Below are 18961 nucleotides of genomic sequence, written 5' to 3'. Positions count from 1 at the left end.
TTAGGACTGGCTGTCAGATGTTGAGAAGATGAATGTGGTGTTCAGAAGATGAATATGTGCATCCAGTGAGGAGACTGAACCCTCAGAGGACTGAACACCTGTATCGTACCTCCTGCTGAAGCTTTGTCTCAGCCTCATCTGTCGAACAGCTGCCGCTGTTACACTGAGACATGATGAAAACACTTATGAGGTGCATGTGCACTATTAAAGTTCCAGGCTTTCTGTAATTGTGCTCTTTATGAAACTCTTTAGAACCACATTTCTATGATTTATTCAGTTACAAGGGGGGAAATTTGTCAACAAGTTGTGACGGTTTTGCTTCATAAAAGCGACACAAACTTGGTGCAAATTGTTGTGTTTGAATTTACTTTCTAATGTATTTCCTGATTAACATTGGGAAGTTTCCTTAAGTAACGCACAATAGGGTTATGCACTATATTGTGCTACTTTGCTGCAAGGGCGCGTTCCATGGATGGTACATGGGCTATGCTATCCTGTGCAATCACCCATGGGTTTTGACACTAAGCCTCATCTACTAAAAAGGTAGATAGGACTTTGCATCAAAAGTGTATGCCTCCTCAAGGTAGGTGAAAGGTTTGAGAAAAGTTTCCTTTTCTTGAAACTTTTCTAACTTTCCATGTGTGGTGCACTCTACAGCACACATACAAACTTGGACAAGTATTACTCTTCCAGTGCAAAATCTATGCTTGGCATCCTGCACACACATTTGCCCTGTGGTGAAGAGGTTGGTGCACTGGATCAACCCAGTTCTGAAAGAAACTGAAAACTTGGCTTTTTAATCAAAACTAATAGTGAGGTCCCTCAGTTGTCGTTCACCTTGAATGCATAGTGCCAGGACACTCCCCGAAGTAACAGAACGCTTTATAAATGACATTACATTACATTACATTGGTGTAAGGCAGCCACTGTGCGCCAGCTCGGGGGGTTTAAGGGGGGACAGCACCACATTTTACTGGAAAACAAGGTGTTTCAAGGTCTATTTAATGTGATTTAACGCCAAAATGCATTGTATAGCCAATCAGACTATTGATGACTATTCAAATAAGTTTATTTAATCTAGTCTTCCTCTTCCATACGCAAATGACTGACACATGCTTTTTGACCAACACTCTTATGTACGTCACTTCATCACGGCCCGAAACAAATGGAAATTCTAGGCAAACGTTCAATGTATTTTTCTATTCAACCTTTTATCTTTATATAAAGAAACAATATTGTTGATTAAAGGGAGACCTTTCTGTTGCTTCTGCACTCCGGATCTCTGGGCATCTCGAATTAAGGAGAACCACGAGGCTGAACTGACCTTTGCTGCCTGTTGTTTAGCGCCTGCCTGCACTGTCACCTCTCGCGTTTCCCGCTTTGCGGGAAACGCTCGCAGCTGGTGTGACGTGGACCGAGAGGGGGCATTGAACAACAACGCCCACAATACATCTGGGCCTGAAGCCGCCTCCCCGTCACGCCCCCCACAGGCGGGATAAAGGCAATACCTGCACCGCGCATCGCGGGAGACCTTTCTGTTGCTTCTGCACTCCGGATCTCTGGGCATCTCGAATTAAGGAGAACCACGAGGCTGAACTGACCTTTGCTGCCTGTTGTTTAGCGCCTGCCTGCACTGTCACCTCTCGCGTTTCCCGCTTCGTGGGAAACGCTCGCAGCTGGTGTGACGTGGACCGAGAGGGGGCATTGAACAACAACGCCCACAATACATCTGGGCCTGAAGCCGCCTCCCCGTCACGCCCCCCACAGGCGGGATAAAGGCAATACCTGCACCGCGCATCGCGGTACGCGCGCGGTCGATGCCGGGAGAAGGCCGGGACAAGGCCGGGACAAGGCCGGGACAAGGCCGGGACAGTCTTAGACAGTCCTAGACTGGCCGGGACTGGTCTGGGCCGGCCACTCTGTCCGTGCTACCACCAAAGCAAGCTGCCAGAAGTAAGACTATACCATCTATTATCTAAAATCTGTCACCCCGAGGTCGCATTCAGCGCACACTCATTTGGTTGTTATTAGCTTGTGTAGTGCCGTAGAGTTTAATATCATTGGAGAATATGTCAAAGAGAAATGCCCATAGAGCTATAGAGCCGCTTAATACCATGGATAACTATATGGTGCAAGTGGTAAATAAAATAAACAGCGAAAGAAGACAATCGCTAGGCTTGAGTCAATCTCCTGTCCCTCTTTTAGTGAGCCCTTACACCAGCACGCAAATGTCTGATACACTATTGCAAGACCTCAGCACGAACATCCCAGATACCAACCTCCTTGATATTGTAAATCATGACCAAAGTGTAGATCCGCTGGTCGACGCGGAGACAAATGCAGAGTCTGACCCCAAGCCTCTTGTGGAATATATAGCAGAAGAATCTCCACCCTCAGCGCCTGTGACCAGGGCAGTGAGAACCTGCAGAAAAATCCAACCTAAACGGGGGGGCCACGAACAGGGAGGAAAAGGACTGCTTCCCCACTAAAGTCTAAGGGGAAAAAACCGGAGCATGAGGAAGATAACCTGAGACAAATCATTGACGGTGACCTATTTAATAGGATAGCGGACATGATAGATCTTAAGATAAAAACCATTATTAAGCCACTGATTGGGAAAATTGATAAGCTAACTGCAGAAGTGAAAAGGATGGGAGGGCTGCAATGCAAGTTAGCAGAAGAATTAGCGAACGTAGTAACTATTGTCACTAAACCAGTAGATACTACGAAGGGAAATAATGGGGGCGATATAGTAGTAGACGAAGGATTGTCAGAGACTATCCCGCCAGGTCAGGCACCACCAGTTGTACTTAGCCAGGAAATTGCGAGTGAGGCCCCCATACTTCCATCTACTGCCCCAATACCGCCACCCCCAGGGGACGACCCTTCGCAATTTATAGTGGAAGCATCACCATTGGTACTGGTACTGGCTAATGTACCCATCTTACTCCCTGGCCAGACAGAATCTAGTTCATCCCTGACAAGTAAGGCGTTATACTGGTTGACAAGCAATATGCAGATGACACATTATGGGAAAGAACAGTTGGCAGGGGAAATTGTAATGGCGAGGAGGATGACATGGATTGGGAACAAGCAAAAAAAGTTTAAGGGAGACTGCGTAGTGTAAAATTTTTCAAACGCAGCCATGCTCCCAAATGTCCTGTCAAATATATTTCCCCCCCAACGAAGAAGTGGATCCATAATCCCTCTCACCCTAAAATTCTTCTATAGTGAGCAGCAAAACGCGATCCAGCCAAACATCCCAAGATCAGGGTGGTCTTCAAGAAGCAATAGATGGGGTGGGGGCCTTAGACCTATACTTAGTGATTATGGTATTGGTCTAGCAAACAGATTTGGCACAGGGCCAGGTGACCATCAGAACGTTTCTTTTGCCAGGACCCCTAGAGCACACTGGAACACAATGAATAGGTGGGGTTGGGTGACCCGCTAAATGACCGTGGGAACTGTGGAAATGGCCTTGGAGCCTGGCTGGATGAAGAACAGTTTCCAATGCGTCCCAATACCCCACTACCCAGGTGGAATGCTGTAACAAATGGATGGGGACTGGGGGCCCCAACCCACGATTGGGGGTTTGGCACAGCGGATAGGTTTGGAGTCTTGGCAAACCTAAATGATTGCAATTGACGTATGGGGGGCCCAAATACGACAACAAATGGAACAAGGGTCCCATACATAACAAGTATCCCCAAAGATAGGGGTAGAGGACCTAGAAATGGTAAAAAAATGAATGAGACTATAAGTTTGGAAGGCCGTAAAGCGCAAGCCGCCCCAGAAAGGGAAATTGTTCCTGACCAAATTCTGGTCGAGATTGTTGGTGGCTCCCTTACTGAGCATGTTAGTGTTATTGAGAACGATATCACCCACGAGCTGTCAAATGCAGCAGAGATAGTGAGAAACTTCTCGGCTAATGGAAGCCCCCAACTACGAGCAGAAGAGGGGGTACCCCCGACCGATTCTGCGGTGAAGAGAATTGTAGAAACCTGCAAGATACTAAGTTGGAACGTAGCGGGTCTCAATTCCAAACGCAATGATAAGGAATGGTCAAGCTTTGTTGTTAGACACAATATTATTGCCTTCCAGGAAACCTGGGATACAACTGCAAACCTTTGGTGGGATGGGTACACTAGCTTCGCCAAGGCAGCCACTCCTAGCCGCACTGGCAGAGCTAAGGGAGGTCTGTTAATGTTATTCTCCCTAGAATTGAAGGGCTACCTAAAACAGATTAGTACTGACTCGCATAACATCCTCATTGTTGAGAGAGAGATTAACCCCGCTAGGAGATCACTATATATTAATTTTTACAATTCAGGGAATAGGGGCAATAATGGTAGTAATATCGCCACCTTAGACGCTATACTAAGGTCAGGCAGTCAGAACACACAGCTCGATACAGAGTACATCTTATTAGGCGACTTTAACATTCATCCCTGCATGCTAGCATGCAGCTTAAGTAACAAGGAATAGGGTGAAGACCTCGTGGGACCTCACTTCGAACACACCTCAGAAGGAGAGGAGCTAGAAGAGTTTCTGGCAAATTTCAATCTGTATGAACCAGAGGGCGATCCAAGAATAGCTACATTTACTGGCACAAACCCTGGAACCATAATCGATCACATCTTCACCATGCAAGGTATTTTAAACCAGGTGATTTCCTATTGCACTGTGCCTTCTCACTACAGTGACCACAACCCCGTCCTACTTGAAGTGGCTTGGGGAGATTATATGGGGCCAAATCCGGGGAAAGTGAGAAGGGCCAACACTTTGCGTACCTCTGATCAAGGTAGGAGAGTCAAGTGGGCTAAGGTGGTCCCAGAAAATTTCTATGCGGAGGTTTTTCCGAAAATTAAGGTACAGGTTGAGGTGTGTCAGAACCCTTGTGCCCTGGGTTGTGAAATTATAGGGGCCTTTGAGTCGATTTGTGGTCAGGTGGCACAGGATCTCTTGGCGAAACCAAAGAAAGGAGTACCGAATAAGAAGCGCTGGTTTGACACCGGGTGTTCCAACGCACACAGGTCTCTGATGGTAGCCCTGAAAAAAGTACCAAGGGTAAAGGACGAGACTGTTAGGTTAAGGAAAATCTACAAGTTAGCCATTAAAACTAGAAAAGACAGTATCAAACGGGAAGCTTGGGAAAATCTTTTATCCATGGCTGTCCTGAAGGACAGTCGGAAATTCTGGGAAATTATTAAACAACCACTCTTTTCCGACCAAATTAATGAGGCCATGGATTGTGTCATCCCAGATGACAAGTGGTTGACCCACTTTAAAAATGTGTATGGGGAAAATGATCAGGTAACCCAAGATGTTTCGCTGGTCACCCTAGACGCCACTCCAATACATTTTTATAGCACAGAAGTGGAGAAAGCTATTCTGGCCACAACCAAGCATAAGGCCCCGGGCCCCGATGGGGTGCCAGCTGACTTTTTCCTACATTCCCCGTAGCTGTGGGCAGAGGTATTGGCCAATGTCTTTACTGCCGTTAATAGTAACCCTACACCATCCTCCTGGGATATTTCAACCATAGTCCCAATTTTTAAAAAGGGCCAGCGGGACGATCCCGAGTGTTATAGGCCCATATCCCTCTTGGACTCGTCGGTGAAGATCTTAGGTAGAGTCCTTTTGTCCAGGTTGAGGGAAAATGTTGAGAACTGTGGAGGATTGTCCGAGATCAAGTACGGGTTTAGAGAAAGGAAAGGTACAATCGAACAATGCTCTAACCTGCACCTGCTCATATCTAAGTACACGGTGGCCAAGGAGGGGTCCCTATTTCTAGCATTTATGGACCTCTCCTCGGCCTTCGATTTGGTGAACAGGGCAAAGTTATGGACGATCTTGCTGAGGATGGGGATCGACGAGGCATTGGTAAGATTCATGGCTTCCCTACATCAGGAGCTTTTTGCAGTCGTACGGGTCACAAATGAGGGTAGGTGCACGTCCCTTTTCAAATCCTTGAAGGGGGTAAGGCATGGCTGCATTTTGGCCCCCTTGTTGTTTACCATTTATATTAACGGCTTGGGTGCACACTTGGAGGAGAAGGAAGTCGACGTTCCGTGTGCAGGAGCTGTTAAGATTCCAGCGCTCCTGCACGCGGACAACGCCGTGCTAATTGCGCGCACGGGTGTCGGCCTTCAACGCCTCTTAAACGCCTTCGGCACATTTATGGAACAGCTTGACTTAAAAATAAACACTAGCAAGTCGCATACCATGGTGGTGGGACGAGAAAGCAGTAAGAGGAGATCTAAATCCTTCACGTGTAGAGGGGATACGGTTTCCAGAGTCTCCACGTTTCCCTACTTGGGGGTCCTTTTTGATCAGAGAGGAACCTGTGGTCCGCAAGTGAGGGCGAAGAGGTTGGCGGTCATTAGATCTTCGTCTGCCCTCATGGGTTTTGCGGGTAGGTTGGGTGCTAGGCCTATGGAAGCGATGTTAAAAATCTATAAGAGCAAATCGGTCGCTGTGGCATTATATGGTTCACCACTCTGGGGCTACGCAAACGTGGAACCAATCCAGAGAGCGGAGAATAGATTTATACGGACACTCCTCTCTCTGCCGCAGTCAACCCCAACCCACTCTATCCACATGGAGGTGGGCTTAGATTTTCTAACTGATGGGCTGAACATGGCTCCCCTGATCTTTTGGATAAAGACGTGGCTTAATGAAGACCTCCCACTGAACCACAAGATCATGTCCGACGTCTTGTCCCTAGACCATTTTAAAAAGATTCCTTGGCTGGCCTATCTGTTGAAGGCATTCTCAGATTTGGGGCGACCAGAGCTTTTTACTTCCCCCCAAGATATCAAGGTCCAAGATATTGACCTTGTTAAAAAGCACTTTATGGGGGAGAGCAAGAGCATTCCGTGAGGAAAGGGAGTTAGTGAAACCATCAGTAAGGGGTCATTATTTACTTGTCAGCTCATTTTCTTTAGCACCTTATCTTGGTTTTGTTACAATCCCATTCCATAGGTTTCTTTTAACTAAGTTTAGGTTCAATTTGTTACATTTTTATTTAGGCACTTTTAAAACATGGGAAAACCCGGAACTAGCTCCACCCTGCAGCTGTGATCATTTTTCATTCCAAGACACTATGCTTTTTGTTATGTTTTGTGGGTTTTATTCAGAGCCAAGGAAAAAATATCTGGTACCAGTTCTGAAGGAGGCGGGCTTCACACAAGTGAGACTGGCCTTGCTCTTTTTACAATCATTGATTAACCCACGTATTACTTTTTGTATAGCGAACTTCTTGGTAGCTGCAGCTAGGATGAAAAAACATACCCATTAGATCCATTGTCACCCCTTTTTAACTTTTGCAGGCTTAGTTTTGTTTTAATGCAATTGATTGATTTTATGGTCATATCTTAATATGTATGAAATGTATGAATTGTTTTTAATCTCTTTGTATGACTTTTAATTAAGTCGAATAAAGATAATTTGACTGACTGACTGATTAAAGCTTCTCTTCACTTTGTTTGCTGGGCTTATGGTACTTCTAATGCAGTAGAGAAAAATATTGTGTTGTTCGTGATCCAAGGGATGATTTTAAATTTGAACGATGTTAAAAATTAACTAGAATTTTGGTGTGTGCTGTCCTCCAGTGAAGTCCGTCAAAATTAGCCATAGTTTGATTAATACAGATTTCGTTAGCAGTTTCCAAATAACAACTAAAATAGTATGTGAAATTGTAAGGCTTTTCCAAGAATTTACATTTCGTTGTTTGAGCAGACTGGAATTTCAGATCCCAGATGGGATTTGAGATGAATATTTTTGAAATCTAGAACATTTTAGGAGTGGAAGGGTTCTATTTTTTTGCAAGGGTTTCTGAGGCACAAACGCTTTAGCATAATCTTACATTTGGTTGGCGTCTCACTTATTCTAACAGTAATCAGGCAGAATGAACTTTCAAAGTACAAGCATTTAGGGGCTGATTGGGATGTCGGTCGGAGGAAGTCGGCGGTCTGGAACCGCAATTATGATGTAACTGCACATGGTTTCCCTATGGGAGCTTGTGCAGTGGTTGGAAACTGCCCCCAGCACAAGCTCCCATTGAGAAATGAGAGTCACTGTACATACCTGTACCGTGTGCCAGGCACCTCACGGTGCCTGCCACTTGATGAAGGGATTTACAGAGGGGCACCATAGGTACCCCTCTGCCCCCAACCGGAGTCCGCGGAAAGAGGGGGGCCCTGCTAGCGGTCCCAAAAGTCACTTTTGATAGGCTTTCCATGTCAGAAAGCCTGACATGGAAAGCCTGTCGTAAACGGACATCATAATCCAGACAGCTGAAACACCATCTGCACTGGATTGTGTTTGGTTTCCAACTGCCCAACAAACTCCATGAGCCCTTCGGAAGCCAGCCGGAATGACCAGCAGGTTTGAATTCCGACTGCCATAATCCTAATATGGCGGACCGAATTCAAACCAAGGATGTCGGTCGGAAATCATCTGACCAGTGATCAGAGGCTTTCCAACTGACATCCTAATTAGGTCCTTAGGGGCATATTAACAAGGGCAATAGCGCCGCTTTAGCAGGACTTTTCCCCGCAAAAGCAGCGATATTTTTATCGCCCTATCAGCAAGCCGTCACTAACAGCAGTTAGCGACAGCTTTTAGGCGATAGCAACTGGTTTGGGGCCTGCTTTGCATGTCAGCGATATTTATCGCCAATGCGTACCCAACCTGTTAGGGCCTGAAAGCTGGCGCTAACACAGCTATCGCCTATTAGCAATACCCGTGACGCGATAAAAAAAAGCGCGCTAACCGCGATTAGCTCCAGGATTTTACACCTGGTAAAAACCTGACTTAGTATAGCTACACACCATTTTCCAGACCTTGTCTGCTCTTGTTGTATGGTTAAAAACCTGACTTAGCCATATTAGTCAATGGTGGATTCTATGGCTAAGTCCCCACCTGCCTATTAGCGAGATTTTCCTTAGCGATAGGATTTTTTTCGCTGGAAATCTCATGTTAAACATGGGTTTTGCCGCTATCGCTGGATTTTATATCACATTGGAGATAAACGTTGGTATGTCTAGCTCACTCCCGTCTTGTGTGGGTGTGTCTTTCCTCGGGCCTCTCGACAAATACTTTGAGAGGGCACACAAGGAGATTGATAAGGAACTCCTCTTAAGTGAGAGACGTGCTGAGCGTCGTCGCTCCATTGAACAACTTAAGCAACTACCACTGACCACTCTACCACACCCAAATAATACGCAGGCTATGGCTGCTCAAGGGAAGTCGGCCAATGAGGCTGATACGTCTGGTACGGACCAAATCCCCAGTATATTCAGGGTTCTTAATGACTCCCCAGCATGCACCAGCACTCATAGTGAGGATCATATAAATAGGCACTCCTCTTCTACCATCAGTTTAATTGATCTTAACACTCCAACCACTCAGTGCATGATACCCAACCTGCATTCAACACTTACTAATCGGTCACTAGGCTGTGCTGGTCCCTGCGTGATCTTGTTGCCACGTAATAACAGTGCTAGCGGCTCTGAGCCTACCAAGTCAAAAAAGGTTGTGTCATCTCCCCCTAGGAAAAAAAGGAAAAAGGGTGGTGTTAAAAGTAAAGGTTCTTGTCAACAAATTCCCTCTCCTTTTTTAGCTAACCCTATTACTAATCTTATGTCCCTGCCGGTGGTTGAGGCCCCTATAGCTTCATCGTTTCACCCAACCCCACCCGAGGTTGTTGCATCTGGGTTTAACAATAAGGAGAGTTTCGATATCTTTGAGAAACTCATTAAATCATACATGCTACCTTTGATGGAACGAGTAAGGTTACTGGGGGAAAAACTGGACCGTTTATTGGCTCCTGTTGCTATCCCCCACTCCATTAATCACGACAAACAGCCTAACCCCCCACCTTTGCCTAGTGCCACAAATAATACTTCTAGTAATCAACTTAAAAATAATAAAATTGTAGGTTTTATAAAATCGAAAACCTTGGATTTGGTAACTAAATCCCCTTGTGTCACCAATCTTGTTAAAGCAAAACCTCTGGGGGTTACTAATAAACCATCCCTAGAGGGATCATTGCCACCTGCTAAACATGGGGCTGTTAAATCTGTCAATTCAAATCATAGACAACCTACAAATTCTAGGAACATTGTGGATCTCCCCCCTGACTCAGCTAATTTTGTGATTATACTGACGGGAGTACCCCCAATTTCCAATGGGAATCGGGAAAACAACGAAAATCTAAAACATAAAGTCATTTTCTGGCTGAAAACCAATAGACCCCTTCCTGCCCATCTTAATGGGGACATTATTTCAGTCAGAAGATGCAAGTGGGTGGGTTTACGCCCTAAGGACATAGAGGGTGATACTGTGATTATTAACTTCAGGGACCATAGAGTCGCTCCCCACCTGTCAGACTGGTATGTGGGTAATAATGAGGGAGGGATCTCCACGCGGAATCTCAGCTATTTTTATCCTGAGACTCTTCTTAAACCACCCGGTCATCTTCGTTCAAAAAGAAAGCTCCAGCCCCTTAAATGGACTAATTTTACACCCAGTTTCTATGGGCCACCAATTAACCCAGAGGCCTTGTTTCGTTCCTATGCACAATCAAGTTACAATAGCTCCTCACACACCCCGAACTGGGCTAACTCTAAATCCCAGTTCTTAGGTCTACCGCCTACGTCAGCCCTTCCACACTATAACCAGTCCCAAGGTTTTTACCCTGTTCGCAATAATCTAAGCAAACAAACCCAGGCCAATGAGCACTGGAGTATTCCGCTGAGGAATCTCTACGAACCCTTATCAGGGCTGGCATTTAACGATTGACCAGCTATTTTACCTGGGGCTATGGAAGGTAATATAGACTGTATGGGCCCAGTAGACGCCCTAGTCAATCCGCCTTGCCATATGGAAAACTTAAATTACCAAATAGCCCCAAGTGAAAAAGGGGGCTCTGCACATTCGTTCTCGCCTAGCGATATGGAGATGGTTCCAGAAACAGCGTTTTTTGCAGTTCAATCTGCTGAGAGTGTTGAATTGGGTCTAGGTGCCCAGGGTGGGTTCCCAGGAACTTATACTGAGGATATAAATGGAGCTGCCCCAACTGTTGATAGAGTTGCTACCACGAATGAAGAAGCTCTCCTCCCTGCTATAGATATTGCCAGCGCCCCAGGTGTTAGAAATGGTACTATCCTGGGCTGTTGGAATATTGCTGGTCTGGAGTCGCGCATGTGTATTCCTGACTGGATCAATTTTATTCGTCAAGGCGACGTTTGGTCCCTCCAGGAAACATGGGCGCTCCTTCCACTGTTCCTCTCGGGCTACCTGAATTTCAGCAAACCTGCTATTAGAGGAAACAGAGGCCGAGCTATGGGTGGCTTGACAGTTTGGGTTCGTCAATCTGAGGGTGTGTCAGTTAAGGAAGTTTATATTGACAGCCCAGATATATTAATGGTTAGTGTTAAATCTACCAGTGGGTTAAACATTCTGTTGATTAATGTATACGCTAGGGGCACCCAGGGTGGCAGGGTCTCACCAACTCTTCTCTGTCTGGATGCATACTTAAGTGAAGCCCCAACAGCTGGTCATTTGATTATAATGGGCGATTTGAATACCTGCTTCGAACCACTGAGTCTAGATGAGGGCCTCCTAACAGAGACTGAGGATTTGGCATGGGGGATACCTCAACTTGATCTAACCCCGATTAAAAAATGGTCTCAATCGGCTACATTTATCAAAGGGTTATGTCTAGATCAGGGATTACGTGCCCTAAACGGCAGAGTGAATTCCGATAGGCTGGGCAAACATACCTTTTGTAATGGCAGATTCAGTAGCCGCATTGACTATGTATTATTGGATGTGAAACTATGGCCTAGGGTAGTGGACATGGAAATAAAGCCACGTCCGGAAAGCGATCATGATCCATTGGTGGCGGAACTTAGGGATTGTAGCTTTTTGAGGCCGGCTAAACGCCCGCCCAACATAGTCCAGGAGGCAGTTGTTCTCTCCAATAATATGAGGAGGGTACGTTGGCCAAAGATTTCTGTAGATATTGAAGCCCGCAAAGCGATTAGATCCTTGGTTTCTAACTCTTTGGTTGAGATTTCCAAATGTGATACACAGAAGGTGATCAATACAATGATTACAGACACGCATACTAGACTGTTTATGTCTTTAAAAGAACTATTTGTAAAGTCTGTTTCCAAAAAGGGTAAGAGGGGGAATGAGAAAACCTCTAGCTGGTTTAAAAAAGAGTGCCGTCGGACCCACGTAGAACTGTTTAAAGCCCTTAAACTTAAGAACTCTGCTCTTATTAGGTCTTGCAGGAAGGCTTTTAATGCTGCCAAACATTCTGCTAAGGCCACTTGGGATGAAGAATGGTGGTCAACTCTAGCCGAAGCATGTGGCTCCAGGAACATGCAACGGTTTTGGCACCTACTTAAATAGGGTTTGTCACAGGATGACCGCCCGAGCCCAGCCTCGGTGGACCAACAACAATGGGTATTATATTTTGAGAAACAATTTAGGTGCCTCAATGTTGCACATGAAAACATCTGTTGGCCACTCTTGGTTGAGCCCCTAGAGTTCTCAGCTGGTGACGTTGAATTAGCTCTGCAGTCAATTCCACGGGGTAAAGCACCTGGCCCCGATTGCATTCCAGCTGATTTATTCCAACATGATCATGATCTGTGGGTACCATATTTAGTCCATCTGGTAAATGCTCTGGCCACTGGAGCCAGAATTCCTGATTCCTGGGCAGGTGCAGAAATTTTGCCCATCTACAAAAAAGGTGATCGGTCGGTTCCATCCAACTGCCGGCCGATCAGTCTTATTGATGCGGTACAAAAAATTACAGCCCGCCTGGTTCTTGCCAGGATCCAGGAATGGATTGAGGACTATAATATCCTAACTCCTCTCCAAGCCGGTTTTAGATCTCACGTGAGCACCTTGGACCAGGCCTTCCGTTTTATGCTTTTATATTGGAAGACGGTTTTCCTGGGCAAAGGCAACCTTTACGCAGCCTTCGTGGACCTGTGGTCTGCTTTTGATCTCGTCCCGAGGGCTGGGCTGTGGAAGTGTTTACTAGAATTGGGTATGCCACCCCCCCCTTGTTCGCCTGTTGGTGAATTTACATGCAAACACCTATGCCCAGGTTCGTTGGGGTAAACCGGGGGAGGTGACGGACAGGTTTCTTGTGGCCAAAGGTGTTAGGCAAGGGTGTGTGCTGGCCCCCACCCTCTTCTCCTTATATATTAATAGGGTCACCAAGTACTTTGAAAACCACCCCACGGACGCTCCAACTCTAGCTGGAATGAAAATTCCGTTTCTCATGTTCGCTGACGATACTCTTCTGATATCAAAAACCAGACAGGGTTTACAACAAGCCTTGACGAGGTTTGAGTATTTCTGCAGCGAACATGAGCTCGAGGTGAATGTGTCAAAGACCAAATTTATGGTCTTAAGAGGACACAACCAAATCACCGCAAGAGTTACTATGGGGGGGACACTATTGGAACAAACTAAGTACTTCACTTACCTGGGTGTCACATTTAGCGAGTCCCTTAGTTGGTCCCACCAGGTGAGCTTATGGCTTTAAAGCACCTACAGATAGGTGGTGCCTTGATAAAAGAGCACAAAGGTTCTTTTACTCGGCCAATCTCACCGCTACTTAAGATATATGGGTCAAAGGTTTTACCCTTAGTCTTATATGGGGCGGAACTATGGAGTTTTAGCAAATTGGATCCCCTGAAAATAGCCCAAAATAAATTGCTTAGGGTGGTAACGGGCCTCCCTCAGTCAACTCCCAGGATCCCGCTTTTGTACGACCTTGGGTGCTAACCCGTGGAGGATCAAGCGAGGTTCCGCCCACTGGCATTTTGGCGACGTCTATGGACAACGCCGGAACTTCTTTTTTATGCAAAGGCTTGCTCGGAGGTTAAAGATCTTTATGGTTCCTCCAACATAGGCTGGTTTAAGGATTTAAGCTCTTCTCTTCTAGCACTGGGGTATGGTGACCTGTGGACAAGCCCAGAATCTGCTATCTTTCCCACAAAAAAAGATCTAAAAACGCGATATTGGGACTGGGCGGTCCACAAGAGACTCACGAGATTGTGCTCAAGCAATCTTACAGGTCTATTCATTGCCCATAAAGACATTCCCAAGCTTGAAAAATATTGGGACTTGATTACAAAGCCCCTAGATCGCAAACTGTTCCACCAGTTCAGATGTGGCTCATTGCCCCTACGGGATTTCACCAAAAAGTGGGGTTCTGGAGGGTCTGGGCACTGTCCAAAATGTCCAGGTCAGGGAGAAAGTTTAGACCACTTCTTGTTTGTGTGTCCTTTGTACTCTGCCCCTAGAGCCAAATGGTTAAGCCCGGTCTGTAGAAGCCTAGGTACCCGCTCAGCTGTCGAAGCAAGTCGAATTCTAAAAACTAACCTAACCCCATTAATTGTTGTGGGGGTAGCAAAATATCTAGGCTGGGCTTGGCTACTTAGAAGCAGGTATATTAAAAATATTTAACCGGGGGTTCTTACCAATGTTCCTGCTTTCTTGTTTCGAATAGCTCATTAGACTGTATCCATTGGTTATGTCTTGTGTTAATGCTTTCTTGTTTTTACTTTTATGAAGTCTGTATATGTGATTTAATATGGTCTTAGAGCATTTTTATTATGTATATATTGTATTTTACGTATTTTATGATGCATTAATCGAATAAAGACTTCTTGAAACTTGATAAACGTTGGTAATACTGCATTATCTCTGCGATAAAATACAGCGATAGGAGGCGATAACAAAATTCACGCTAAGCGAGGTTTGCGATCATTATCTCAAGTTGTTGCTAATAGGCCCCCTAGTTTTTTTATTGGCTCTAAATTGACGGTGCTTATACATCAAAAGTAATTGAAATTGTTGATAGATTTGTATTATTTAGGCCAGGAATGGGGCAACATGTCATTAAATATTCTGAGTATGTGTCAATATGTACCATTAATATTAAGTATCTTGGCCAATAGGCAATGTGCACTACCCCAGAATGAAAAGCTACATATTTGTATTATGCCCACGCTCCATTTGATTACTATTTTCCTATCATTGATATAGCAGCAACATTATTAAATGCATTACGCTCTGCAGCTAATTCTTTGTGCCATCAACTGATTATTGATTCCTGATTTAAAAAAAATAAACTGCAAATATTTCCACCATTGGCTACAATGAAGATGGCTCATGCATTTCTTTGGTGGTGCTAGGGGGTCAGTTGTAAGTTTGTTACGGGATGCATTATATGTATGGGTCCCAGTTTTATGGTATTTACTTTTGACATAAACACCTGTATTCATCCATGTTTCTTTTTTGGTAATGTTTTCTATTTTATCCATAATCATGTTATGCTTAGTTTAAAAATAAAGCGCAACTCACATATTTCCTAATACTTCCATCTTGAATGACTAAAGAAAAGGCTTTAGCTTTATGAGCAGGCAAACGCAATGCAATACAATACACTTACCTGAAATGATTAGCATTGCAGAACCATTTAAATAGCTGCAAACATATGTTCCTAGGGAAGCCTTTTCTTTTTCTTTAACTCCCCTACATGCCAATCTGAACAACTAACAGACAGAGTGTCACTTTCGACACTGTCTCCCACGTGATACTTTTAAATCATCTTCAGGAGATGGGAATTAGAGGGTCGGGTCTGGCCTGGCTTTGTTCCTTTTTGGAGGGCAGATCCTCCCAGGTCATGGTGCCACCTTTCCACTGGCGGGAGTACGCCTTGCAACAGGGGGTGCCACAAGCCTCAATATTGAGCCTCTTACTTTTCAACATCTATGTTCAACCCCTAGCGGTTGTGGCTGAAAGTAGAGGGTTGCCGTTGATATTGTACGCTGACGACACCCAACTGGTTATTGCCTTTTCTAAGAAATGTAACAACAACCTGGTGGAATTCAGGGAGGACTTGTTAGCAATTGCGGACTGGATGGCTTCAAACTATTTGCAGCTGAATGCTAGTAAGTCGGAAATTCTGCTATTCGGGAAAGACCGTGATTTGTGGTCGGAGCAATATTGGCCAGACCGCCTAAAACCAGCACCCTCACCTAAAGAGGCTGATAAGAATCTAGGCGTTTGGATTGATAGTGATCTCTCCTTTGATATTCAATCCACATCAGTAGCAGGGACCTGTTTTTGGTTCCTGCGAGGATTAAAACCTCTACTTGGCTTCTTTGATTCAAAAATCCGTCAGACCATTGTGCAAGCCATGATTTTATCTAGAATAGACTATGGCAACTCTCTTTACTTAGGTGCCAATAAGTCCACTGTCCGGCATCTGCAGAGAATACAGAATGCAGCAGCCAGCACTCTCCTGGCGCTCCCTAAACCTTACTCAGTGTCTCGGTTTCTACCTAAGCTACATTGGTTGCCAGTAGAAAAAAAATCCTGTTTAAAACGTTGTGTGTGGCTCATAGAATTCTGACTCAAGAAGCACCACCAGGGTTGGCAGATCTGCTAGCCTTCTATGTTCCTCTGCGTATATTACGTTCAGCTGACCAAGGGTTGGCCTGTATTCCCCGAGTCTTAAGAGCCAGAGCTGGAGGCCGCTCTTTTAGAACTCTTGCGGCTAGACTCTGGAATTCGCTCCCAATCTCCATCATAGTGATCCAGAAGCATCTTGCCTTTTGCAAAGCCATAAATACCTGGCTTTTTCCGGCGTAATTCCTCTTCACTTGTTACAGTCTCATGTCTTTGGTTGCGCTGGGACGCCCCCGTTGCTGGGGCAGCCATGTGCATTATAAATCCTGCAATAATAATAATGACTGACAGAACTTAGAAACATTTACAAGAAAACCTATTTTCTCTGGATTTTTAAATAAAGGCAATCAATAAATAGTTTATTATCTTTATTTATATGTACAAATTAGTTACGTTGTTTAATTACGAGCCTTAACTATATACTATTATACTCATAATACATCCACACAACTAACATTATTTAAAAATAAAGCTACAATCATACCGCAACACACCCACCTCCATACACCAACATATGTCTACAAACACATCATCATATGTCAATACACATTTGCAAAGAATAGCAAAATAACCAGTGAATTTCCCTATAAAGTTAAACCTGAAAGGGAGGTAATGTTGTCTAATATTTTAATAGTGGTTTTGTCATGAACACAAAAAAGTAGTGAATTTCTCGAGGGAGCGCAATCATTTGCATAAACTTATCAAATGGACCAAAATGCAGGAAAAGAATCCAAAGATTCATAAGCCCATACTAGTCCATCAAATTTATTTCACCACCTTGAAGAACAATTGACTGATCTAAATGTTGAATCTCAGCAAAGTAAAAAAAATTACATTGATATGTTCTATTGTGTCTCGATCAAGAATGTGGGTGTGTGGCTATCTAAAAACTAAGATATGAATCTTAGGGGCCAAATATGATGATAATGTTTTTAGGTCAAATTTGCATCTGCGTTTATAAAGGAGCTTGGTAGAGAAGAACCACACATTACTATGGGTTTTGTCTTTCTTCATATGCATGTCAAAATAAATGTAATCCCACAATGAAGGTATGATCATCCAGTAATGGTTTTCAGTACAGTGCTAAATATCTGATATATCTTCTGAATGAAAACCTCTTAAATAATTACGGAATTGTATTAAGAATCTCTGTGGTTAAAATGGAGACTGAAAGCTGTTTGGCTTGATCATGGCACTAACAAGGAAGGGAAAATGTATTAAAGACCACCATGCTCTCCCTTTAACAAACTTTCACAAAGAGTGAAACCATGTACATATAATTCTTCGTAGTGCTTCATAAAGGCAGCAGAGCTCGATTGATCTATTGTACCAATGGCTGCCAAGAGTACAAGAAGGACAAAGAAGGTACACTTCTCCAATATCTAGCATGTAGAGAATGTCATCCCAATGTCAAGAGAACCCTGAAACTATTTCTAGGGTTTGTACCAGTAACTGCTCAGCTGCGTTATAACCCAATGGCATATGTTTGCTATACCTTTTTGTGTGTATCCCTTGAAACAGTAGTTAGATATGGGCAAATTCATCTTTTGTTGCTATAACAGTTCTTAGTATTTTAATAATTATTTATTTATATATTTGTTACTATATTTATTTATGTATTTTATAAAGTGCACATTTTCATTTTATGACAATTTGTGGCCATATTACGATGTAAGTCGGAAAGCCTCTGACAGCAGGCAGGAGGATTTCTGAATTACATCGTTTATTTCAAAATCCGACAGCCTTATTACAATGAAGGCTGCCTGATTTGAGACCATCCGGCGGGACCGACTAGCTTCCGATGGGCTCAAGGAGCCCGTCGGCCAGTTGGAGCCCGCTTATAATCCTCTATGTACAGCGTTTACGCCGCAGGGATTATGATGTTGATTTCCAACAGGCTTTTCATACCGGGCTTTCCAACATGAAAAGCCTATTGGGAAGCAGCTTTGGGGGCCCCTAGCAGGGCTCCCTTGCCACAGCAGCTTCCGGTTAATCCCTGCACTGAGTGGCAGGCACCGCCAGGTGCCTGTCACTTGGTGCAGGGATTAACAAAAACACCAATTTCTCAATTTATTTTATTATGTTTGGCTCTGGTTAAGGGCCACATAAAATTCAGAACAAATACAAACAGAGAAAATAAAATACATCACACATACAAAACTGATTACATCCATAGAATCGATGGCATGAGGGCACAAAGTCAGATCTCTCCAGGTTGCCTTAATAAATAGCTAAAAAACCTTTATAGAAGCAAAACATTTCATTTGGGGGACAGTATAGAGATCGTAAAAAAACATTAACGTCATATATACCCAATTGTAGACATATCGATTTTAACCAATTAAAACGCAATGGTCGAAGTGCAGGGCAGATTAACATAACATGGATACAATTCTGAGTACTTAAGCTACAGAAGTTACACATGGGGGAGGTTCCGTACCATTTAGAA

The sequence above is a fragment of the Lissotriton helveticus genome, chromosome 11 (genome assembly GCF_964261635.1).
Source record: "Lissotriton helveticus chromosome 11, aLisHel1.1, whole genome shotgun sequence".
NCBI classification, from domain to species: domain Eukaryota; kingdom Metazoa; phylum Chordata; class Amphibia; order Caudata; family Salamandridae; genus Lissotriton; species Lissotriton helveticus.
The sequence above is the reverse complement of the archived record's forward strand: the minus strand, read 5'-3'. Positions refer to the sequence as shown.